A 25,332-nucleotide genomic window follows, 5' to 3' on the forward strand; every position below is an offset into this window, starting at 1 on the left:
CTTGTATCGGGTGCTTGGGGTCTTGGTAATCTTGGGCTGTTGTTGTAACTGTTTAACTACCTCTACTTCCTCTTAATGAAAAACGGGCTATATGCTCGATTGAGAAAAAAAAGGAGACAGTGAGGGAGTTGAGCTGCTGACAACCTACTACCAACTGATTTGGCGGTATATTAGTGCTAGCCCAAGTCAAATGTATCAGCTGTTTTAGCAAATCCAAGCGGCCGGCATTACCAACGTACCGGGGCCACTTATATAGCAAACAAAAAGGCAATGAACGGTTTACATCAGATGGTTCGCAATTCGTGTGTTCTTCTTGTTCCATGTTGAAATTTCCTGCAAATGTTTCGCTGCCTCCTCAGCAGCCGCTGAAACAACCACATCCGAAGTTAGACAGCTCCATATACACTGTATGTGCATGATTGAATTCGGTAAGCTGTCTGTGCCCTGCACCTGTACAGCAAGTCAGCAATATGCCATTGCCATGTAGGGCAGTTGAGTTTGGAGCCCCAACAGCATCCAGACCTGCACCTGTACATCGATGCCATTCGGTAACCCATGCCTGCAGCTGTATCTGTTTGCCCAAGTCAAATCAACATGCCTGCAGCTGTATCTGTATGCCCAAGTCAACATGGCTGCTACTCCTACATACTTTAAGTAGGAGACAAGACACCAGCAAGTGCTGGACGACGACAACTAGTAGTAGGAGGGAGGGCGGCGCGCGCATGCGGATTGTGATGGATCATCAAGACGCCGGCGATTGCGAGGAGCGCCAGCAGCAGCTGGATGGTCGTGACGATGAGCAAAATCATGTGCTGTCGTCGCCACCGGAAGAGGATGGAAACCAAGAGCCGCTGGAGATCGACAAGGAATCAGTAGCGCAGCAGCACATCAGCTACCGTTACCGCCGTCGTTGTCGTGGCGGGCTGCGGAGGCCAGCTTCAGGGAGAGCCTGTCCCGCTCCCTCTCCTTCTCCCGCAACGAGCAGGAGAAGGACGTCGAGGTCGAGCTGAGGTGGGCGGCCGTCGAGAGGCTGCCCACCATGGACAGGCTCCACACCTCGCTGCAGCTCCATGCGGCGGACCAGCGGCAGGTCGTGGACGTGCGCACGCTGGGTGCGGCGGAGCGGCGCACGGTGGTGGACACCCTCGTTGCCAACATCCACCGGGACAACCTCCGCCTGCTCCGCAAGCAGCGGCGGCAGAGGATGGACCGCGTTGGCGTCCGCCCGCCCAAGGTGGAGGTGCGCTGGCGCGACGTCCAAGTCGAGGCCGAGTGCCAGGCAGTGCATGGGAAGCCGCTCCCCACCATCTGGAACGCCGTCGTCTCCAACCTGTCTGTACGTGTTCTTTCCATCAGCGCCCGGCCGGCCCAGCTCTCTCCTTTCTCTCTCTTCTGCGGCGTCCATTACGTCGTCCATTGATTCCATCAAGTGGTGAGCACCATGCTGGGCCTCAACGGCCAGCAAGAGGCCAGGGTGCGCATCCTCCACGGCGTCAGCAGCGTCGTCAAGCCGTCCAGGCTGACGCTCCTCCTGGGACCCCCACTACGTACTACTCAAGGCGCTCGCAGGGAAGCTCAACGCCACCGGTCTCAAGGTGACAGGAGAGATAGAGTACAATGGCGTGGAGCTGAATGGCTTCGTTCCGGAGAAGACGGCGGCTTACATCGACCAGTACGAACTTCATGTCCCTGAGATGACTGTCAGAGAGACTATAGACTTCTCTGCAAGATTCCAAGGCGTTGGCAACAGAGCAGGTAACTGTCCAAATCAAATTAACGGAGAAACAGTCACTCTCACTACCACTGTATAAATCTTTGTCAGAGATCATGAAGGAGGTGATTCGAAGGGAAAAGGAGGCCGGGATTACCCCTGACCCTGATGTCGACACTTACATGAAGGTAATTAAAACGCTAGTTTATCATGCATGCATGTTTTTCCAAGTGTCCACATCATTTTGTATATTGTTTATTAAGTACAGTCCTCTCCTTTTTCATTGTCTAACTCTAACAAGCAAATCATGCATGCATCTGCACAGATTCTACTCCAATCCTAACGGGCATTATTGTATCTTAATTTCATAGGCGATATCTGTGGAAGGTTTAGAAAGGAGCTGAGCATGCAAACAGACTACATTATGAAGGTACTACTATAGACGTACAGTACAATTGTCGCCTGAGGACACATGCATGCTCTTGGTGTTGGTGGCCCACCGTATATATGAATAAGCTCTTCCTCAATTGACAGATTATGGGACTTGACGTATGTGATGACATAATGGTGGGAGATTTGACACTCGGTAAAGATGGCAGGTTTGCTGAGTACCCGGGATTTGACACTCGGCAAAGAAGGTATGTTTGCCGAGTGTCAGATATTGGACACTCGGCAAAGAATTCAGGTTTGCCGAGTGTCAGGTCCGGAACACTCGGCAAACGTGCCGTGACCGTCTCCGCGCCGTCGCGTTACTTTTTTCGCCGAGCGTCGGTTTCAGCTCTCGGTAAAATATTCGCCGAGTGCCCAATAGAAAACACTCGGCAAAGAGACGTTTGCTGGCACTGTAGATGGCGTGTGCTGTTTGCCAAGTATTACACTCGGCAAATCTTTTGCCGAGTGTTTTTTGGTCTTTGCCAAGTGGCTGAGGCACACGGCAAAGTCACTGTTTCCGGTTGTGAATGAGAAGGGGTATTTCAGGCGGTGAGAAGAGGAGACTTACCACTGGTGATTCCACAGAATAACTAGCCTCTTTAATCTCGCCAAATGCCGTAGCACGACTCGTTGCTATAGTCACACCATATGCACTGATGTGACAAACTAGCCATGTTGGTGCATCTAGAGAACACTTTACAGGAGCAACTAACGTGAACGAAGCTGAGTCGCACGAAGGCATTTGGCATGACTGAACAACTAGTCACGCCACTGTGAATGACATGACACAGAGTTCAGTCACGCCAGCACCACTAGGGTGACCACATTATTTAATTTTTCTTTTCTCAATCCAAAACAAAGAAATTATGTATCTCTATTTTTTTTTCTAAATTTTAAGTAGGTGTTACAAAATAAACACGACCCATTTTATTTGTATTTGGCACCAATCCTTTCTTAGTTTTGAAACTAAAATTCTTCTCGTAATGATATATTTGAGTCTTAGATTAAAGCTGTTTAGCCTCAAAATGGCTCCAACGATCCAAACAAAATTATCTAAATTTATGAATCAGAAAGTAGTTTTTCGTAATTGAATTTATCAGCATACGTGTTTAGATGAAATCCAAAGTTTCTTAACAAAGCACATGCTCAACATTAAGTTTTAATTCGAAACAAAATTTAAAAGCATTTGACACGAACTTGACTAGACTTGGCATGTGGTCGCCGATGATTTCACTTGCCGTATAAATATCCCCATAATTAGAAAACAAGACTTTTTGTTGTCTACTGAGTTATCGCCACTTAAATACGTCTTAGTTATAAGGCAACTGAAATAGTCTATGGCTTTGATCTTTATAGGACAAGATCATCCTACAGACATGCCCTAACTCCTACTTGATCTGTATCAGAAAGGTTGGAGCATGCATGTCACCGCGTTGTAAAGCTATAGGGCTTAAGTGATGGCCATTGGTAAGCCACTGTGTGTTGTGGTCGGTGTTGAGCTGTAGGGCTGGACCAAAAGCTCGGAGCTCGCAATGCAAGCTACTTGGGCTTGCTCATAACTCGGCTCGGCTAAGCTCGACTGAGTGAAACTTTTAATAAGCCAAGCATCATTTTTTTACTCGTTTTAAAAACTAAGTTGTTAGCTCGAGCCAGCTCGTGAGGGCAGTCCCAATGGTATATTGATGATGGTTTCTATCCTCATTAAATGACTTGCCACGTAGGCAAAACGTTGACATGACAACGTAATTAATGAAGAAAGAGAGCAAAAATCGTAGAAATGGTTTCCTCATGAAGAAATCAGGTCTTCTCTTGACCCAATGCACCAAGAAACCATGAAATCGCCATTGGGAAGAAACCACCAGTTTCTAGCGGGCTCGTGCCGCACTCCCATTGGAGAAAGAAGATATAGTTGGGAGAAAGAAAGAGAAAATAATGATTACTCATAGAAACCATGGGTTGGAAAGCAGTACTTTTTTTGTGCGGTATCCTATGTTATAGAAACTACTAGTTTTTTTTATTGGGACTGCCCTAATACTGTCAAGTTTAGAGACCAAATTTGCAATAATGTAGGAACAATTCAATTGCCAATAGAACCCCCCGTTGAATCTAAGTCACACACACCTATCTCAATAAAATGCTCGCATCGTACCTCCAAGAGAGAAATGAATCAACCTCTAGGGTTTCCTTGCCGCCACCATCGTGTCTTCGCTGGTGCAGCCAAAGCGACAACCTGACTGCAATCTGTGACAATGCTCCTTCCATCTTGCAGCGACTATATTCCCTGACATTAATTAATCCTGGGATCCTAGCCAAGCTTCAACGAGACAGCAGCCAGCGCGCGGCTGCACGCGCACCCACCCTGCTCAGTCATCGGTTAAGTTGTTAAGTGGTTGTGATTGTATATATCTATATAGAATATTTTAGTGTCTAGCTCACGAGCCTAATGAGCCGAGCCAACACAACTTTTTTTGCTCATTTAATTAACAAGCCGAGCTAGCTTGTTTGGATAACAAGGCAACGAGAACTGAGCCAAGCCGAGCCAGACCAAGCTGACTCGTGATCTAGTCCTAGCTGTAGAGCTCAACTTCGTGCCTGACCTATGATGTTACTCAATGGTTTTCTCTCAGTTTCGAGTAAAAAAACTAATTCTTGACATATTAAATGTTTCGTCTGAGTCAGAGTCGAGTCGAGTCGAGCCAAGCTAAGTTACAAGCAAGCCGAGTCAGCTTGCAAGCTTTAAGCTTTTAGTCCAGCCCTACAGCTCTGCACCGCCTATAGTACACACGGCTTACTAATGGCCATCGCTTAAGCCCCGTAGATTTGCAACGCGGTGACATGCACCAACCTTTTTGATATAGATCAAGTAGGAGTTGGGGCATTTTTCTACGTGATGACCTTGTCCTATAAAGACCAAAAGCCACAAACGATTCCATTGTCCTACGAAAATCTCAATAGACAGAAAAAGTCTTGTTTTCTAATTATTGTGAAGAAGGAGAAGTTGTAACAAGGTTTTCGTAGGTGAACATACGGAAGGATCATTGTCGTGACCCTTAAACAAAACAGACCGCGAACTCATCTCCCGTGCCGCTGGGCTCTGGCCCGGCACAAAGTCCCTGAGCTCCGTCCCTGGGCGAAGGGGCTGCAATAGAACCCACAGCGCCTTAGGCATCAAGGAAAGAAAAAAAAGGATATTTAAACAGAAAGTGAAATAGTTGGTCCACATGTATCCGTACAAGTCTATTTAGATTTGTTTCAAATGCTTTTAAATTTTGTTCCAAATTAGAACTTAATTTTGAGCATGTACTTTGTTAAGAAACTTTGGATTTCATCTAAACACGTATGCTAATAAATTCCATTACAAAAAACTACTTTCCGAACCAAATTTAGATATTTTTCTGGATTTTTGGAGTCCATTTTGAGGCAAAATAGCTTAACCTAAGACTCAAATATAACATCACGGGAAGATTTTAATTTCAAAACTAAAAGTGGTACGATGCAAGATACAAATAAAATGGGCCATGCTCATTTTGTAACACCTATTTAAAAATTTGAAAACAAAACTTAAAGATATATAAATACTTTGTTTTAGATTGACAGAAAAATAAAAAAAAAATCAAAACACGTACAAGAGCTACGAAAGCTAATGGATGGAAATGTGGTCACACCAATGGTGCTGGGGTGGGGGTGACTGAACTGTGTCATGTTATCCACTTTGGCTTGACTCAGTTGTTAGTCACGCCAAATGCCTAGGCGCGACTCAGCTCTCACGTGTAAAGTATTCTCTAGACACACCAGCATGGCTAGTTAGTCATGCCAGTGCATACGGCGTGACTATAATGAAAAGTCATGCCATGGTCTCTGGCGTGATTAAAATGGCTAGTTCCTAAAAAATCAGTTTGTGACGTTCTCTTTTTAAAATATTAGTTTTTTATTAAAATAAAAAATTATCATCCCAACTATAATTCTGTAGAGACGTATGTGTATCTGTTGTTTGACCATGATCAGGATCTTAAACTTAAGAATCAATTCAATTTCATAGGAAAATGCAGGATTCAAGGAAAAAAAATCCCGCGTTCTAAAGGGGACCTAAGAAGGAAAGACGTATGTGTATCTGTTGTTTGACCTTAACATGGACATGTAATTGAACATGATCAGGATCTTAAACTTAGCCTAACATGATCACTAACTTATTAATTAATTGTTGTTTAGGGTACTAACCAAAGCACATAGATACCATTGGTGCCTTTGGAATCGATGTAGGAGTTGATGTAGGTGTATCATAACTGTTCCGTTCACAGCTTAGGGCTTTGATGCCCTTCGTTGGTGATGTTGAGAAGCATTGGCCTTCTGCACGTACAGACCGTGCTTCCGAGACCCTCCCTCCAGTGTCTAATAGATAAGTTCTGGGTTTAATATCATTAGGTTTGTGGCAAGTTCCCTCTTATTTATAGCACTGTAGGACTGGGGCCAATCCAAAAAGGACTTATGGTTGCCGCTAGTCATGGCACAAACTTAACTAATAAGTAGACACTCTTTTTGTGGACTAATTACTTGTGTACCAAGTTAACATGTTGGTTGTACCGAGATCACATTCCAACAATATCTATTTTTATGTAAGCCTAAGCTCAGTTTGTCTAGCTAGGTAGCTAAATTTAGTTGATTCAATTATGGGTGCTTGTTCCCTTGCTGAAGATTCTGTCTTACAGGAGAAATGATAGTAGGACCCTCAAAAGCCCTCCTCATGGATGAAATATCAACTGGGTTGGATAGCTCCACAACATTTCAAATTATTTCTTGCCTCCAACAGTTGGCTCATATCTCAGAGTCTACCATACTAGTCTCACTTCTTCAACCAGCACCAGAGACGTATGAGCTTTTTGATGATATTATCTTGATGGCTGAAGGAAAAACAGTTGGCTCATATCTCAGAGTCTACCATACTAGTCTCACTTCTTCAACCAGCACCAGAGCCGTATGAGCTTTTTGATGATATTATCTTGATGGCTGAAGGAAATATTGTATACCATGGATCTAAGAGTCGCATTGATTAGCTCCACAACATTTCAAATTATTTCTTGCCTCCAACAGTTGGCTCATATCTCAGAGTCTACCATACTAGTCTCACTTCTTCAACCAGCACCAGAGACGTATGAGCTTTTTGATGATATTATCTTGATGGCTGAAGGAAAAATTGTATACCATGGATCTAAGAGTCGCATTGTGAGTTTCTTTGAATCATGTGGATTCAAGTGCCCTGATAGGAAAGGGGTTGCTGACTTTCTCCAAGAGGTAAATACAAAATTGGTTATGTAAAACAAGCAACAACAGAATTTGTAGTTTCTATTACATTTCTTATATCATTACTTGTTCATAACATTTGTTGGGGCATGTCATAATGCATTTAACAAAAATGTCTCCCACTAGAACAAAACGAGCAGTATATGGAAGGTACTAAGTATCTTTGTTTGTACTTCCTACAAAGGACAGTTGGGTTTTGACCTCTGATCATAACCACCAAAATCTTGTGCTCTGTCATTTGTTTTAGAGGATTGGCCATATACTGATAATCTTCACTAAGGAAACAACATGAATCTCTATAGCTTTTCTAAACTCCAACAAAATCATCTTGTTTATGCAGTAATACACAAGGCCAACCTTGAATCTCAAACTTTGTCTACTGCATATCATTTTCTGCAATATGCATAATAGCTAAACTAGACATTTAGGTTGACATAGTGCTCTTAATAACTATTTATCTGGACACATGTCCCAAGTTTAACTATTTGTGTAACATACAAAGGAGTAATATCAATAGTTTGTGGCATGGTCATGAAAATGATTAACAACTACACATATGAAGCAATAATCGAGTATATAGTAAACTATATATTAGGGTAATTGATTAACTTCATCAGAAGCTAAAAATTCTTATTCTTCCATACTTATATATAGGTCTTATAAAAAAAAGGACCAACAACAATATTGGAGCCACAAAGGAGAAACATACAATTTTGTTACCATTGACCAGTTCTGTGACAAGTTTAGAGTGTCTCAAATTGGTCAGAGCCTTGCTGGGGAGATTTCATTCAAAGCCTTATAACAAATCAAATGGTAAAAATGCCTTGTCCTATAGTATCTACTCGCTATCCAAGTGGGAACTCCTCAAAGCATGTTTCTCAAGAGAGCTTCTCCTCATGAAACGGAATGCGTTCCTCTACATAACAAAAGCTATGCAGGTAAGTCACATAGAAATGGTCTTTTGTAGAAAAATATTATTTATAAATACAAATTGTTGAACATACAAATTTAGTATTGTTGAAGAATATAAAGACTAATCGCCTAATTTTATAGTTCCACATGAACACATGTAGCTAAATATTGATGGTCACATGAAATTCACACATTATTTGTAGTTCAATTTGGCTATAGACAAAAAAAGTATAAGATGTATCTTGGAAAGGGAATTTCTAGGCTTCTCTCTCCCACGCACAAACACACACACACACTCGCACGCACACGCACATGCACACACAGACACACGCGTACGCACACGCACACAGACACACGCGCCCACGCTGGTAGGGGGTGGATAACAAGCCAATAACTCTTCTTTTGAGTTTTCTTCGAAATTGACATAATCTTATTTATCATAGTCTCCTGAATTGTTTGAGATTTAACTTCAAACCTAGCTTAACGAGCCACGCCAAAATCGAAATTCATTTAAAATCAAATCAATTTTATTTTAAAAGAAAAATGACTTTAATCTGAGCACTTCTGAAATGAGCCATCGAGCCAGTTCAACGAGCTTTTTGTCACGCATGCACACACGCACACACGGGCATACACACACGCATGCACACACATGCGCGCACACACACTCTCTCTCACACACACACTCAACAAAAAAGGTGATACAAACATGATCCACCATGCAAGTGGAGAGATTCTTCCACTTAAGCAAGATAAACCCTCTATAGAGACATAAAAACTTATAAGTAACATTGTGTAATATGTCTATGTATGAAGAAACAAATATATTTATAAATTTATTTTACTACAGTGGATTTTGAAATCAAGCCTTAATTACTACTGTATATCCTCAACCCTCCCAACAGTCAAGGGATCACTATTCAAGGAACATGGATATTAATTGAAGTAAAACTTCATTTTAAAAAACACGATAGATGTAGGCGGTCACATACATGCACAAAGACTTAGTATATGGATTTAACCAAATCTATAGTACCTAGCTTGTTCTGTGTACTCAGAAAGTTGAATGTTGGATGTTGGAACATAGATAAATTTACACTGAGCCCCCATTGCAAAAAAGATAGCACATTGAGAACCTGTACACAATCTTATGCACTTCCTGCACAATTTGACATTTAAGAATTTACATTATCTCGTGCTTATATGAACGAACTTAACTACGTTGTTACGTGAAAAGTATGTCTTACAGTTGACATGAACTAAGAAACAATTTTACATTTGTCTTAGTGTGACCACTAGCAATTAATAGTGCACAATTACTGCAGCTTGCAGTAATTGCTACTATTACTGGGACGGTATTTTTCCGCACACATATGGGTATTGATAGAGTTCGTGCCAACTATTACATGGGTTCACTCTTCTATGCACTCCTCATGCTAATGGTGAATGGATTCCCTGAGATTTCCATGGCGGTTCAGACTTTCAGTCTTCTACCAACAAAGAGATTACTACTTCTATCCTGCATGGGTTTATGCAGTACCAGCTTTTATCCTAAAGGTTCCTGTCTCTTTAGTTGTGTCAATAGCTTGGACATCACTATCTTACTTCCTCATTGGCTATGCTCCCGAGGCATCCAGGTAGGAATTACAATTTTGTTATGACTAATTTAATCGCATCACATTTCTGTTGTCAACTTTGGTTATAATGCTTGTGTGTGTCAGCGCATTTTATGTGCATAGGCTTTTCTAATAAAGTGGTAAACCACGCATCTCATGTATATGCGCATTTTCCCTAGTAGTCTAGCCAAAAGATGTGTGGGTAGTAGATTCTTTAACTAATTTTTTTAGTGACCTCATCTGTTGAGGTCAATTATATATATAAGTTCCCCTTAGGCCTTATCTAGCTCTAGGTTTCTAAGATTCAGTTACTGCTATTGCTAAAACAGAATAGATTCATTTATAGCTTTAGATGTTCTAACACACACCATTTGTATGCGCAGGTTCTTACGTCACCTTCTTGTCCTCTTCCTAATCCACACTGGAGCGTTATCAATGGATAGATGTGTCGCCTCTTACTGCCAAACAATGGTAGCTAGTATAGTGGGTGGTACAATGTTACTTCTACTCGTCCTTCTATTTGGGGGTTTCATCATTCCTCATCGTAAGACATTCCTATGCTTTCATGAATTCATAATTCAAGCAAGATATTGGCCTTCGACTATTTAAACACAAATTTCTAACATATTTTTGTGTCAAACTTCTACAGCAACCATGCCTAACTAGCTAAAATGAGGATTTTGGCTTTCTCCATTATTGTACGCTGAGATAGGGTTAACTGAAACTGAGTTCTTAGCACCAAGATGGCTAAAGGTAAACTTTGACATTAATATATGTATTGATAATTGTGCACTCCATAATAAAATCATCTCCCTTGATCTTTAGAAGCATGACGTATTTTCTTATGCAATATTTGTAGTTTTTTAATTCAGTTTACTACCTTGTTAGCAAAACTTGTAAGCAAGGTATACATGCGGAATTAGTAGATTGATTATGGGAGTACATGGTACATGTTTATATAGAAAAGATATCCTAGTGTTGGCTTATACAATTATTACCAATCATAGAGATCCTTGCCTATCTCAAATCAGTCTACACTTCCACGGTAGGGGAGTGCGAAGACACATTGTTAGGAGGGTTGCCGGCCATGGAGATGGTGGCAATGGCTAGGGTTCAGGCAAAGGTGTGTGATTGAGGATCAACTAGTTTGAAACCATGTAATAAGTGAGTTATACAAGCAAGGATATCCTAGTATTGGCTTATAGAATTAGAAGCAATTACAGAGATCATTGGCTATCCCAATTCTAATTTTCAGGTCATATTTGTAAAGTTGTAAATCAAACGTATTTCCCCCTTTTAACTGATTCTTGTAGACGTAATGCAAAATATATAACAAAAGATATTTAATATGCAATTTTTCATCACTGACATAGTACTAACTTTTTCATTGTTGATAGTGTTACTCGCTGAATTCTCACTCTTGGTAGTAGGAGAATTCTTACTCTCATCGAGAGAGGATGACACTAGGAGTTGGGGCAATTTTCTTGTCTATTTCTCATACAAGCTCACACAAATGCCATACCAACCTGAGGGGTTGGGGTTACATATTTATAGGCTGCTAGCCAACCAAGCATATGCCAAGATGCTAGTCTAAGATGCTAGTCTAAGATGCTAATATGTTGTCCTAGCTAAGATGATGTCCTCTAGTCTAAGATGCTGTCCTCTAAGATGTTGTCCTCTAGTCTAAGATGCTGTCCTAAAAACAGAAAAACAGCCACAAGGACCATGACCATGTGAGCATCATAGCCCCACAAAGACCAGCCACACATGAGACTTATCCATCATTCTCCCCCTAAGTCTTGTGCGTCGTCTTATGGGAGAGTTGAACCATCCCGGTCCTGGAGCAGAGCTCAAGGAACTTGATCCTCCCAAGGGGCTTGGTGAGCAGGTCCACAAGCTGGTCCTTGGTGTTGATGTAGCTCGCCTTGATGCTCCCTTCCTCCAAACAGCCTCGGATGAAGTGGTACCTCACCCGGATGTGCTTGCTACGTTCGTGGAACACGGGGTTCTTTGCTAGGGCCAGAGCGGACTTGCTGTCCACCCTGAGCTCCACCGCTCTAGTGTCTCTGCCGAGGAGATCACCAAGCAGTCGAGCGAGCCAGAGCGCCTGAGTCAAAGCGGTGGAGGCCGCTATGTACTCAGCCTCACAGCTGGACAGGGCCACCACCTACTGCTTGACCGACTACCAGCTAACGAGGCACTTGCTGAGGAAGAAGAGGATCCCGCTCGTGCTCTTGCTGGTGTCGATGTCGCCGACGTGGTCGCTGTCGCTGTACCCGACGAAGTGTGCCGCCCCAGGGCACCTCGGGTAGTAGAGGCCGTGGTCGAGAGTCCCCGCAACGTAGCGGATGATCCTCTTCACAGCTTGCTGGTGCTCCGTCGTCGGTCGCTGCATGAACCGACTAACGTAGCCGACGGAGAATGCCAAGTCCGGCCGTGTGTGGGCGAGGTAGCGAAGGCTCCCCACAAGATGCCGGTACTGCATAGCGTCCACCTCCTCCGTCGTGCTATCGCGGCTCAGCTTCAGCCTCTCCTCTATCGGAGTGAGAGCTGGGTTGCAGTCGGTGAGCCCGGCTAGCTCAATGACGCGCTTGGCGTAGGCGGTCTGTCAAAGCATGATCCCAGAGTCATCCTGGTGTACCTCGATTCCCAGGTAGAAGGAGAGAGGCCCCAGGTCACTCATCTAGAAGGTGGCCTTCATCTCTTCCTTGAATGTCGCCACCTCCGCATCCTTGGTGCCGGTGATCACCAAGTCGTCGACGTAGACACCCACCAGCAGGGCATTACCTCCATTGCCCCGTCGGTAGATGGCCGCCTCATGCGGGCTTTGCTCGAAGCCCATCCCCTTTAGCATGGAATCCAGCTTGGCATTCCACGCCCTCGGTGCCTACCGCAAGCCATAGAGGGCCTTGCGCAGGCGGAGCACCTTGCCCTCCTTGCTGGGGATCGCAAATCCCGGTGGCTGGTGCACGTAGACCTCCTCCTTCAAGTCGCCGTTAAGGAACGCCGACTTGACGTCCATGTGATGAACACGCCAGCCCTCCTAGGCAGCTAGCGCAAGGAGGAGTCACACGGACTCCATCCGTGCCACGGGAGCAAAGGCGTCATCGAAGTCGACCCCCTCCTGCTGCACGAAACCTCGTGCCACCAAGCGAGCCTTGTGCTTGACGATGGCGCTGGCTTCATCCCTCTTCAACTTGTACACCCACTTAAGGGTGATCGCGCGGTGACCACGAGGAAGGTCAGCAAGCTCCCAGGTGCGGTTCTTCTCAACCGCATCCATCTCCAACTGCATCGCAGCGCGCCATGCCGCGTGTCTCTCGGCCTCTGCAAACGACCGAGGCTCGCCGTCGTCACATGCAAGGTGCAACTGCGCCTCCAGGTCATGAGGCACCGGTCCCGGCACCGGCTGGTCGCCGAGAAGGTTCTCCACCGTACGGTACCGCAACGGCTCGCCGTCGTGGTACGTGTCGACGCGCTCCTCATCGTGAGAGAGCGGAGTAGCGAGCTCAACCGGGCCGTGCTCGACATGAGCTGGTGGTGGAGTAGACGTGCCCAGAGTGGTGCCTGTCGGTGCTGGAGTGCGTGGCGTTGCCGGCTGTGGTGGAGCCGACGAAGAGCTCATCGTAGCCGAGGTCCTGGCTGGAGAGCGTGGTGCTGTCGGAGTAGCAGGTGCTAGGGTCGGTGGAGGCTCGGAGACTAGGGTAGACGCGCTCGCCGAAGAAGAACTGCCTACTCCCCCAGCTCCCTCGAAGTGGACGTACTCGACAGTGAAGTCGTCATACGTCGGAGCCGAGCCGTCGTCCACTGCCTTGTCCCACGCCCATCCTCGCCCTTTGTCGAACACAACGTCGCGCGCCATGCGCACACGCTGTGTCTTCGGGTCGAGGATGCAGTAGGCCTTCGAGCCCTCCGCGTAGCCGATGAACACTCCCGGAGTGCTCCTGTCGTCGAGCTTGCTGATGTGGCCAAGCTCCTTGGCGAACGCAAGGCAGCCGAAGACCCACAAGTGGGAGACCACCGGCTTGCGCCCATGCCAAGCCTCGTACGGCGTCCTGCCGTCGAGCGCCTTGGTAGGTGAGCGGTTGAGGATGTAGACGGCCGTCACCACCGCCTCTCCCCAGAAGACAGCCGGCATCCCCCTCTGCTTGAGGAGGGCCCGAGCCATCCCCACAACCATCTGGTTGCACCGCTCGATGACGCCGTTCTGCTACGGGCTGTACGGCGCGGAGTAGTGGCACTGAATGCCCTCGTCAGCGCAGTACGACGCGAATTCAGCCGCCGTGAATTCGCCGCCGTTGTCGGTGCGCAGCATGCGCAGCTTGCGGCCGCACTCCGCCTCTGCAGCAGCCTGTGCGCGTCTGATGGCGTCCGCAGCCTCTCCCTTGCTGCCGAGGACCATCACCCACATGTAGCGGGAGAGGTCGTCGACGAGCAGCAGGAAGTAGCGTCGTCCTCCCAGTGTGGCCGGTGTCACCGGGCCACACAAGTCCCCGTGCACGAGCTCGAGCCTCTCCTTGGCTCGAAAGCTCGCCTGCTGGGGAAAAGGGAGTCGCCTCTGCTTCGTCAACACACAGATGTCGCAGAGCTGCTCCACATGGTTGAGGCACGGCAGGCCTCGCACCATCTCTGTGGCACTGAGCCGCTTCAGGGCCTCAAAGTGAAGGTGCCCGAAACGCTCGTGCCACTGCCATGCCTTGTCGTCCCGACGAGTAGCGAGACAGAGGGGTTGTGCCACCTGCACGTTAAGGACGTAGAGTCGATTTGCGCTTCTGGATACCTTGGCAAGAAGGCGACGACGATGATCCCAAATCCTCATGACTCCGTCCTCAACCACCACGTGTGAACCGTTCTCATCCAGCTGTCCCAAGCTAATGATGGAGTTCCTCAACGCGGGGATGTAGTAGACTCCGGTGAGCAGCCTGTGCTCACCAGACACGGCGGTGAAGATGATGGAGCCAACGCCCTTGATCTCCACGCCGAAGGCATCCCCAAACTTGACGGAGCCTCGGACGCTAGAGTCAAGCTCGGTAAAGAACTCCCGTCGACCGGTCATGTGATGGGTGGCGCCGATGTCGAGGCACCACCCGTCAGTCTTGTCGTTGCCGGAGCTATCGCCGAGGAGGGCGTGTGCTTTTGGCTCATCAAGGTGGAGGAGAGCCGCTGCGGCCAGTGCCGCTGGAGGTAGCTCGATGCTGGCATGTGCCATGAATAGAGCTGGCTCCTCCTCCTCCGCCTGTGCGATGTGGGCCTGGCCGTGTCGTGGCTGTCGACAGTCCTTGGCCCAATGGCCAAGCTGGCCGCAATTGCGGCAGGCGTCGTCTCGTGCCGGCTTGTGCCTGCCGATGGCGCCACCCTGGGCGCCTCCGCGGGCATCACTCTCGGCACGTCCTCGTGCCTTGGCCTGGGCGTCTCTGCGCGCCTTGCGTGGCTTGCCACGCTTGCGGTCGCCTGTCGTGGAAGAAGGCTCCCCCTTCCTCCGGTCACCTTGGCTGGCAAGCCATTGCTCCCGAGTGAGGAGGAGCTTCCCGCCAGTGGTGATGGGCCCCGAGAGGGACTGTGGCTCATCACTATCGACGACCTTGAGGCGACCTATCGCCTCCTCGATCGACATCGTGGAGAGATCCAGCAGAGACTCGATCGAGCGAGCCATCTGCTTGTACTTCTCGGGGACACAGCGGAAGAGCTTTTCGACAGCTCTCTCCTCGCCGTAAGTGTCATCGCCGAACTGCACCATCTTCTGCAACAGAGTGTTGAGACGGAGAGCAAAGTCATCAACGTCCTCACCTAGCTTGAAGGCCAGGTTCTCCCACTCCTTGCGAAGTGCCTGCAGTGTGGACTTGCGGGCGCGGTCGCTGCCGATGCGTGCCGCAGCGATGGCGTCCCAAGCCTCCTTGGCAGTCCGCTTGCTGGTAAGCGAGAACTGCATCTCAAGCGGGACTGCAGCAATAAGAGCATCCAGCGCCCATCGATCTAGGTCGTAGTCGACGTCGCCATACCGGACTGCCTCCCACATGTGCCGCACTTGGAGCTTTACCCTCATCACCGCAGCCCACTCGACGTAGTTGGTCTTGGTGAGGGTAGGCCACCCACCGCTGGGACCGACGTCCCTGACAACAGCCTGGAGCCCGTGGTAACCATGGTACCAATCCGGGGAGAGAGAGCCACGCTGCTTGTGAAGGCCGCGCTCTCCATCGACCCGTCGATACCGATCCGGGGAGAGAGAGCCACGCTGCCTGTGAAGGCCGCGCTCCCCATCGACCCGTCCGCCACCATTGCCATGCGCGCCTCCTCCAGGAGTGCCGCCGCTGTGCGCGCCTCCTCCAGGAGCGCCACCGACGTGTCCGCGCCTGTCTGGGCTGTCGCCGCGCTCGTGGGCGCGCGTGGCTGCCCCAGGAGCGCCACCGCCGTGCGCGCCTCCTCCAGGAGCGCCGCCGGCGCGTCCACACCTGTCTAGGCTACCGCCACGCTCGTGGACGTGCGCGGCTACCCATTGCGCCGCCCGCGCTTGCGCTGCCTCCCTCCCAAGCAGCTCGAGGTCCGTGTCGACGGTGTCGTCAACGGAAATGGAGCTACCGATGCTGCCGTGCAGAGCCTCGACCTCCGCTGCCGCCGCACGCGCTGCATTCGCCGCCGTCGCTGCCTCCGCCTCCGCTCTGGCTGCTGCCAGCTCCGCCGCTGCCAGCCTCGACGCCCTTGCCGCCACCGCAGCGGTCTCTGCCACCGCTCGCTCGCGTTCCTCTGCCGCGGCAAGTTCGGCCTCCTGCCGACGCCGCGTGCTCGAGGCGACCGAGCGCTGAGACTGCCCTGCGGACATGACGCGCTACCGGGGGGCTGCTGCGTGGGGAGAGGGCTGCTTCAGACGAACTAGGAGAGGAGTGAACAGGAGCGGTCGGAGGAGCTGCTGCCGCCAACAGCTGGGGCTGTTGTGGGGCTGGGAGAGAAGATGAGCAAGAGATGCTCAAGCTACAGGATAATACGGCTCTGATACCAGTTGTTACTCGCTGAATTCTCACTCTTGGTAGTAGGAGAATTCTTACTCTCATCGAGAGAGGATGACACTAGGAGTTGGGGCAATTTTATTGTCTATTTCTCACACAAGCTCACATAAATGCCATACCAACCTGAGGGGTTGGGGTTACATATTTATAGGCTGCTAGCCAACCAAGCATATGCCAAGATGCTAGTCTAAGATGCTAGTCTAAGATGCTAATATGCTGTCCTAGCTAAGATGTTGTCCTCTAGTCTAAGATGCTGTCCTCTAAGATGCTGTCCTCTAGTCTAAGATGCTGTCCTAAAAATAGAAAAACAGCCACAAGAACCATGACCATGTGAGCATCATAGCCCCACAAAGACCAGCCACACACGAGACTTATCCATCAGATAGTTCATAGTATCTAGTGTGTCACTTGGAAGGAGGATATTAATAGACATAGGGTTGAACTTCTCTAGCTACTTCTACTGGATTTCAATTGGAGCATTGATTGGGTTTATTTTGTTATTCAATATAGGTTTTGCTATTGGGTTGACTATTAGAAAGTTAAGTGCATTATTGTTGAAATTTTCTTTGAATTCTTTGCCAACTTATAATTCTCAAATATGATTGAATTGTAAAGTTTATGAAAGCATATGATGAATACTTCAAACATACAGAGCATAAATTTCTCTAACCTCCCATGTACCTCATTCTCAGCTCCAGGAACTTCTAAAGCTATTATTTCTCATGATAAGCTTACCAAATTTAATAGAAGAGACCAGAGTACATCTACGGGCACTAAAGATGGGATACATAAGCCAGAAGAAAATTCTTCTACACCTAGGATTGGTTAGTCTTAATTCTACAGTGTGGAACCAAATACAGTTCAGATTGTTAGTGAAATGGAACTCACTTTCAATAATCAAATTTGCAGGAAGGGTGGTATTGCCTTTCGTGCCCCTTGCAATATCATTTCAGGATGTGAACTACTATGTGGACACACCTGTGGTAATTACCATACTCTTAAAAGTCAAGATATAGTTACTCTAGTCAAAGAAAGCCACGCTTGATAGACCATCACATGGGCATGGCAGACACTTGTGCTTTTCAGTGAAGTAAACAAAGAGAAAAAAATGAAACCTACTAGCAAAAAAGGAATTAGGAACATTTGTTGACCAATAAAAAAATATCTATTATCACAGGAAATGAGGGAGCAAGGTTCACATGGAGAGAAAACTTCAACTACTCCACAACATCACAGGAGCCTTCCAACCAGGAGTCCTTTCAGCACTCATGGGGTTACTGGGGCAGGGAAAACAACATTGCTTGATGTTCTTGCTAGGAGGAAAACTGGTGGTGTCATTGAAGGAGATATAAGAGTAGGAGGTTATCCAAAAGTTCAGCAAACTTTTGCTAGAATATCAGGTTACTGTGAACAAACTAATATTCACTCCCCACAAATCACAGTGGGAGAGTCGGTTGCATATTCAGCCTGCTTGCGCCTTCCGACAGAAATCGACTCCAAAACACGAGATGTGAGTTATAATTGAAGATATGTCATAGATAAAAAGGGTATTGTATTTCATAATAATTGTACCTTAGGTACAAGAAAAAATACAAAGAACTGCAAGGTAACTACTATTATTTTCTCTTGCAGGAATTTGTCAATCAAGTTCTTGAAACAATTGAGTTGGACAAAATAAGAGATGCTTTGGTTGGAATACCAGGGATAAATGAATTATCTACAGAGCAACGGAAGCGTCTCACAATTGCAGTTGAGCTTGTATCCAATCCTTCAATCATATTCATGGATGAGCCAACATCAGGCTTGGATGCAAGGGACGCTGCTATTGTCATGCGTGCAGTGAAGAACGTGGCAGACACAGGTCGAACAGTTGTGTGCACTATTCACCAACCAAGTATCGAAATATTTGAGGCATTTGATGAGGTAATACCATTTATGTACCCTTTGTCAAGAATAAAAAGAGAGGTAAATAAAAAATAATAGGAAGATACCTTCCAAAGTTTCGTCTTCCAACAACAAATTCATGCAAGCTCAGATGGAACTCCCAACAATACAGTCCCTAGAAACTAAAATTTATCCAGATATTAATTATCTACCTAAAGAACCAAAAACTACATTCAATACAAAACTTGCTTCAACCTTCTTATGGTCTAAGTGTTTGAGATGTTAAGAGTAAAATTAATCATGTGATTTCCAAAGAAAAATAGTTATTTAATCTAATTTATTCATATGGTTTCTTTTTAAATCTTGTCACGTATTGCTAATTAGCCTGTAAAATTCATATTTAGCTGATGCTGATGAAAAGGGGTGGACAGTTGATCTATGCTAGGCCGCTTGGTCACCGTTCGTGTACGCTCCTCCAATATTTCCAGGTAACTAAAAGAAAGCTCAATTTGTGTGTATAAATGTATAGTTTATATTATGATTTAAATTTTTTTTAGGGAAATATTATGACTTAAATTAATGCAAGTCATTTTACATCGCATGCAAAATAGGCTTCATAATGGTCTCCATTTATTTTGAATATTTTCAAATACATTGACATGTGTTTTTTACTTATAGAGTCCTCATGATTTCCATTGTACATAACACATGGAATAGACTTTCTATATTCATGAGAGACATAAAGAGTAAAGTACACAAACTAGCTACATCCCTAAACTTTGAATTGTGGTTTCAAACCCCCTAAGCTTTTTAAGTGGTTCACCTAGGGTCCAAAACTATCTGGTCAACAGCTACTCTCTCACTTGTCCTGATTGATCTAGTGGCATTGTGCCGAGTTCAAGAATCACCAGTATAATCTACTCATTGTAAACCTACATTCAGTTTTAGTTAAAGATGACAATGGCCTATATTTATCATTGAGTAGAATGTGTTCCATAGGCTAACATACTTGTGGAAGTATTCCCTCTATTTCTTTCTAGGCAATACCTGGGGTACCCAAGATCAAGGACAACTACAACCCATCAACATGGATGCTGGAAGTTACATCAACATCTTTGGAAGCTCAACTAGGAGTCGATTTTGCACAAGTTTACAGGGACTCGTCAATGTATAAGTAAGCTTTGAAAAAACATCATAATTAGTTAAAAACCATGCATGTGTACGTCACTAACAAACATTTTAATAACATTATTACAAAATACAATATGCAAAAACAAGTTTAGAGGCATTGTGCATCCACAATACTTAACAAAATAAAATTCATGGATCACAAAAGCAATTTTATTAGGAAGGAACTATTTTTGCACGAGTCCTCTCTTATTCATTAGGAATTAAATTTAGCATAGGATTTGTACTAATAATAATCTATTGGGGATTGAAGGGATAAAGATGAACTCGTAAGACGTTTGAGCATACCACCTTTGGGTACAAGCAACCTCCATTTCCCAACACTGTATCCACAAAAGTTTTGGGAGCAGTTCAAAGCTTGCATTTGGAAGCAATATTTATCATATTGGAGAACCCCTTCCTACAACTTGGTGAGGATTGTGTTCATAACAGCCACCAGCATTACCTTCGGGGCATTATACTCGCAGCAAGGAAACATAAACCGCATGTATATAAACCATCACTTTGAGCAAAATGACACCCCATATCTCTTAATTATATTTTCTTAATTTATGATTTGTTAATACTTTTGTGTGTGTAGAAATGACCAACAAGGTCTATTCAATATATTGGGATGCATGTTTGCCACCACTCTATTTGCTGGCATCAACAACTGCCAATCGGTGATGCCATTCATCTCCATTGAGCGATCTGTCATGTGCAGAGAAAGGTTTGCAGGAATGTACTCTCCTTGGGCTTACTCCTTTACACAGGTAAATAGACTCGATACAAACCACTTACATAAGGAGGCTTATTAATTATCTAGTTTTGGAGCTCGTGGCAATAATGTTTAGAAATGGAGTTAGCATTTATTAATATTTGAAGACTTTAACTTCATTTTATATTTTCCCCAAGTAGGTCGCTATGGAGATTCCTTATGTGCTTATGCAAACAGTGTTGTTCGTGTTGAGAGCTTACCCAATGATAGGTTACGCATGGGAAGCAACAAAGTTCTTCTGATTTTTGTATACCATGTTTTGTACACTGCTCTACTACGTCTATCTTGGAATGATGACGGTGTCACTCACTGATAGATATGTACATTAGGCAAGTGTATATTAGGCAAGTCTATATTTAGTGTGATTAGCACCTGCCATGTATTGCATGTACACTCAGCCATATTGGCCATATATATGAAGGTCAACCCCCCCCCCCCACGTTGGGTGTGTGGTGTTTCCCCTAATCTCTCTATCGTCGGTGGCCTATCCACCAGCTGGACGTGAAGAATGCCTTTCTTCACGGTCACCTGCATGAGACGGTCTACTGTCAACAGCCCCCCGGCTTCGTCGACCCGGCGCATCCCGACGGCGTCTGTCTCCTTCAGCGCTCCCTCTACGGCCTCAAGCAGGCCCCTCGGGCATGGCACCAGCGTTTCGCCACGTACGTTCGACAGCTCGGCTTCATCGCCTCTGCCACCGACACCTCCCTCTTCGTCTTCACTGAGGGCGGTACCAGTGCCTACTTGCTATTGTACGTCAACGACATCGTCCTCACGGCTTGCTCGGACGCTCTGCTCCGCCGAATCATCGACCGACTTCACTCTGAGTTCGCCATGACGGACCTTGGGGAGCTACATCACTTCCTGGGGATCTCAGTCACTCGCTCCTCCAATGGGCTCTTCCTCAGCCAGCGGCAGTACGCGGTGGACCTTCTTCAGAAGGCAGGCATGGCCGAGTGTCACTCCACGTCGACACCCGTTGACTCTCGTGCCAAGCTCTCTGCCTCGAAGGGCACTCCCGTCGCCGACCCCACCACGTACCGGAGTCTCGCCGGCTCTCTCCAGTACTTGACGCTCACTCGCCCCGACCTGGCGTACGCTGTGCAGCAGGTGTGCCTCTTCATGCATGACTCGCGCGAAGCTCACCTCGCGCTGATCAAGCGCATCCTTCGGTACGTGAAGGGCACGCTGTCGGCTGGCCTCCACATCGACACTGGGCCTGTCGACAAATTGATTGCATACTCCGACGCTGACTGGGCAGGGTGCCCAGACTCCCGCCGCTCCACATCAGGCTTCTGCGTCTTCCTCGGCGATAGCCTGGTATCTTGGTCGTCCAAACGGCAAACCACGGTGTCCCGGTCCAGTGCGGAGGCTGAGTACCGAGCTGTGGCTCATGTGGTCGCAGAGTGCTGTTGGCTTCAACAACTTCTTCAGGAACTTCACGTTCCCTTGAAGGTCGCCATAGTTGTCTACTGTGACAACGTCAGCGCTGTCTATATGACAGCCAACCCGGTCCACCACCGCCGTACCAAGCACATTGAGATCGACATCCACTTCGTCCGTGAGAAGGTGGCTCTCGGCGAGGTTCGCGTTCTCCATGTGCCGTCCAAGTATCAGTTCGCTGATATCATGACAAAGGGTTTGCCGATTCAGCTGTTTGAGGATTTTCGGTCCAGTCTCTGCATCCGAAATCCTGACGCTTCGACTGAGGGCGAGTGATAGATATGTACATTAGGCAAGTGTATATTAGGCAAGTCTATATTTAGTGTGATTAGCACCTGCCATGTATTGCATGTACACTCAGCCATATTGACCATATATATGAAGGTCACCCCCCCACACGTTGGGTGTGTGGTGTTTCCCCTAATCTCTCTATTATTCTACACTCACCCCCAAACATCCAAGTGGCGTCCATATTAACATATCTGTTCTACAACATACAAGATCTCATGGCTGGCTACATTGTTCCTGCTCCAGTAAGTCCTTCCACCCACTTACTGGCATAGTTTGCTCTATTCCATTTGTCGATGTTTGCAAATTTGTCATCCATTGTATCATTGGGTTTGCCTCCGAGGGCAATAGTGGCAAATTTTCCACTTTCTATTGCACATAATTTTTTGGTTTCATGTCACCTTCAGTCAAGGATTTAGTAAAGCTACATGTATGCATTAGCTTAGAAATTAGATGAACAATAGACTGAAGGAAAGTACTTATGTACATATACTACTAAGTTTGTATTGATGTTGGGTAATTTATACTAGCTTGCTGGTGCATTTGTTGCAGCAAATACCAAAATGGTGGCTATGGTTGTACTACATGTCCCCCATGTCATGGACACTCAATGTACTCTTCACCACCCAGTTTGGGTATGAGGACCACAAGAAGATTGAAGTATTCGGGGAGACCAAATCTGTCACAACATTTCTTAGAGACTACTTTGGTTTTCGACATGAATTGCTACCCCTAGCAGCTGTAGTTCTGGCGGCCTTCCCCATCTTCTTTGCCACTCTATTCGGTTACAACATTTCAAAACTAAATTTCCAAAGGAGATAGATCAGTAAATAATCGAAAGCAAAATAATGTTTGCATAGTGTAGCATGAATTTCTGCACACGTATTTACAAAAACTATGTTTCTATTTGCTCCAATACTAGAGGTTAGTCTTGTGTACGTTACATATGTGGTACAATGCTAATTATTAGTTTGTGTTTGTAACAAGCAGTTGAGTAACATGCAGCAGATCCAGAACGGAATGTATTATGTGGCACACCTAATATACAAATTGTATTGCTCCTATTTAATTCCTCAAAATATTCTTATCTTTATTTCTGCAAATGTGCTGGAGAGGAGTATTATTTTCATAGAAAGCTAGATGGACTTTATTAGTTTCCAAATCATACTTGTGAACTATAATTTAACATTTGGTATAATGAAAGAAGATGTTCCATGTAGTTCTAAGCATAATTTTTTTAAGATAAAAAGTTACAATACTAAATAACAAAAAGAAGTGCAATGTATGTGCATCAATTTAGAAAATTATATTACTTATTTGGTTTTATTCCTGTTTGTCCAAAAGGTCCGACTTTAGAGACATCTTACTTAAATATAGTGTAGCACTTGTACTTAAATATTACTTTCCTACATAATAGGGGACTTAGGTATTTACATTCTCATTACATTCTTCCTATTTCTTCAGTAACAAAGTGACCCAAAACTAAATAACAGAAGAGCACTCAGGACGAAAGGGTTCACCTTTGTGGGTGCTAGTCATGTCAAATTTCACCTTAGAGAGCTCAGCTATTTGCCATGTTCGCTTCGCTGAAAAGCTAGGCTGAAAAGTATTGTTGGCTGATTTGTTGTGAGACAAAAACACGGTACCAGGCGGATAATTCGAGAGATTGGATTCCCTCCTTAAGACAAAGTCATTCATTTGAATAGGCTGTATAGTTTTTTATTCCAAAAAGATTAGAGGGGTTGAGAAAAGATTGCAACAACACAGCAACAAAAAGAGTACAACACACCTCATAGAATCAGCCTTATAGAGGAGTGGTATTTTTTATAGCTTCAAGTATTTGATTTTTAATTTTATCTCCATCAAACTGCAAACCACATGCTGCTATTCTTGCGCAGGAGCTCCTTGCGCTCCGCCTTCTTCTGCCCATTGAGCTTCTCCTTTTGCCGCCAGCTCTCCAGCTTCCCAGCTCTTTTCTTTCATCTGCTTGTTATCTCATCTCGGTTATAAACATATTTTGCCATATAATCCCACGTTTGTTACAGCTCCCACGGGCTCTAGCTTCTCTAAAGCATTCACTGTTTCATGCACTTTTCGTATGAGCTCTTTTTCTCTCGCCCCTCTCCTCGTCTCGTACAGCCGGTGCGAGGATGGAAAGCCAATCTCCTTCCCTCACAAAGCCAACGAAAGGGAAAGAAGGATATGGCTTCCTCTGCTTCCAGTAGCTCTATGGGAGAAGGAGAGAGGAGAAGGGAAAAATCAATGGTGCCTACTGTCTAGAGGCTGAAACAGGCAGGTTCATGAAAAGATGCCTGGAGAACGTACGATGAGCGCGACAGGGAATAGCGAAGTGAAAGGGAAACGTACAAGGACCTGACGGAAGTCCTCCTCGAACGCACGCATCTCCGTGGCGGCGGCTTTGGCGGCCTTGCGCTCCTCGTTGGCGACGCCGGCACGCGCCCTCGGTCTTCCGCTGCCGCTCGGCCTCCATCAACTGCACCCCGTAGGCGTACTGCCGCCGAAGAAGCTACCCCGCGTTGCGCGCATACACCTTGCGCAGCCGCTCCAGCCGCGCCCACGCCTCCGGGGCTCCCCCCGCGGCCGCGGGCTCCATCCCAGCTGCCCAGGCAGCCGCTGCCCGCTGGGCTTAGAGAACTCGTGCGGCTCCACCCTCGGAGGCGTGGAAACCGTGGAGGGAGCGCAGGAGGTGGTGCGCCCGGGAGGAGGAGAGCGCCATCGCCGCCGCAGATGGAGGAGAGATCGCCGTGGCGGAGGCTGCTGAGCGCTGAGTGAAGAAGAGAA

At 46.4% G+C, this 25,332-nt stretch overlaps 3 pseudogenes; 2 read left to right on the forward strand and 1 right to left on the reverse strand.

Annotated features, from left to right (window-relative positions):
• Positions 1-722: 722 nt before the first annotated feature.
• On the forward strand, positions 723-23,658 carry LOC136504656 (ABC transporter G family member 41-like; annotated as a pseudogene).
• Positions 15,257-16,426, forward strand: LOC136505578 (uncharacterized; annotated as a pseudogene).
• Positions 23,659-24,334: 676 nt separating the features above from the next.
• On the reverse strand, positions 24,335-25,267 carry LOC136504672 (uncharacterized; annotated as a pseudogene).
• Between the last annotated feature and the right edge of the window lie 65 nt (positions 25,268-25,332).

This window comes from Miscanthus floridulus, chromosome 14, assembly GCF_019320115.1.
Source record: "Miscanthus floridulus cultivar M001 chromosome 14, ASM1932011v1, whole genome shotgun sequence".
NCBI classification, from domain to species: Eukaryota; Viridiplantae; Streptophyta; class Magnoliopsida; order Poales; family Poaceae; genus Miscanthus; species Miscanthus floridulus.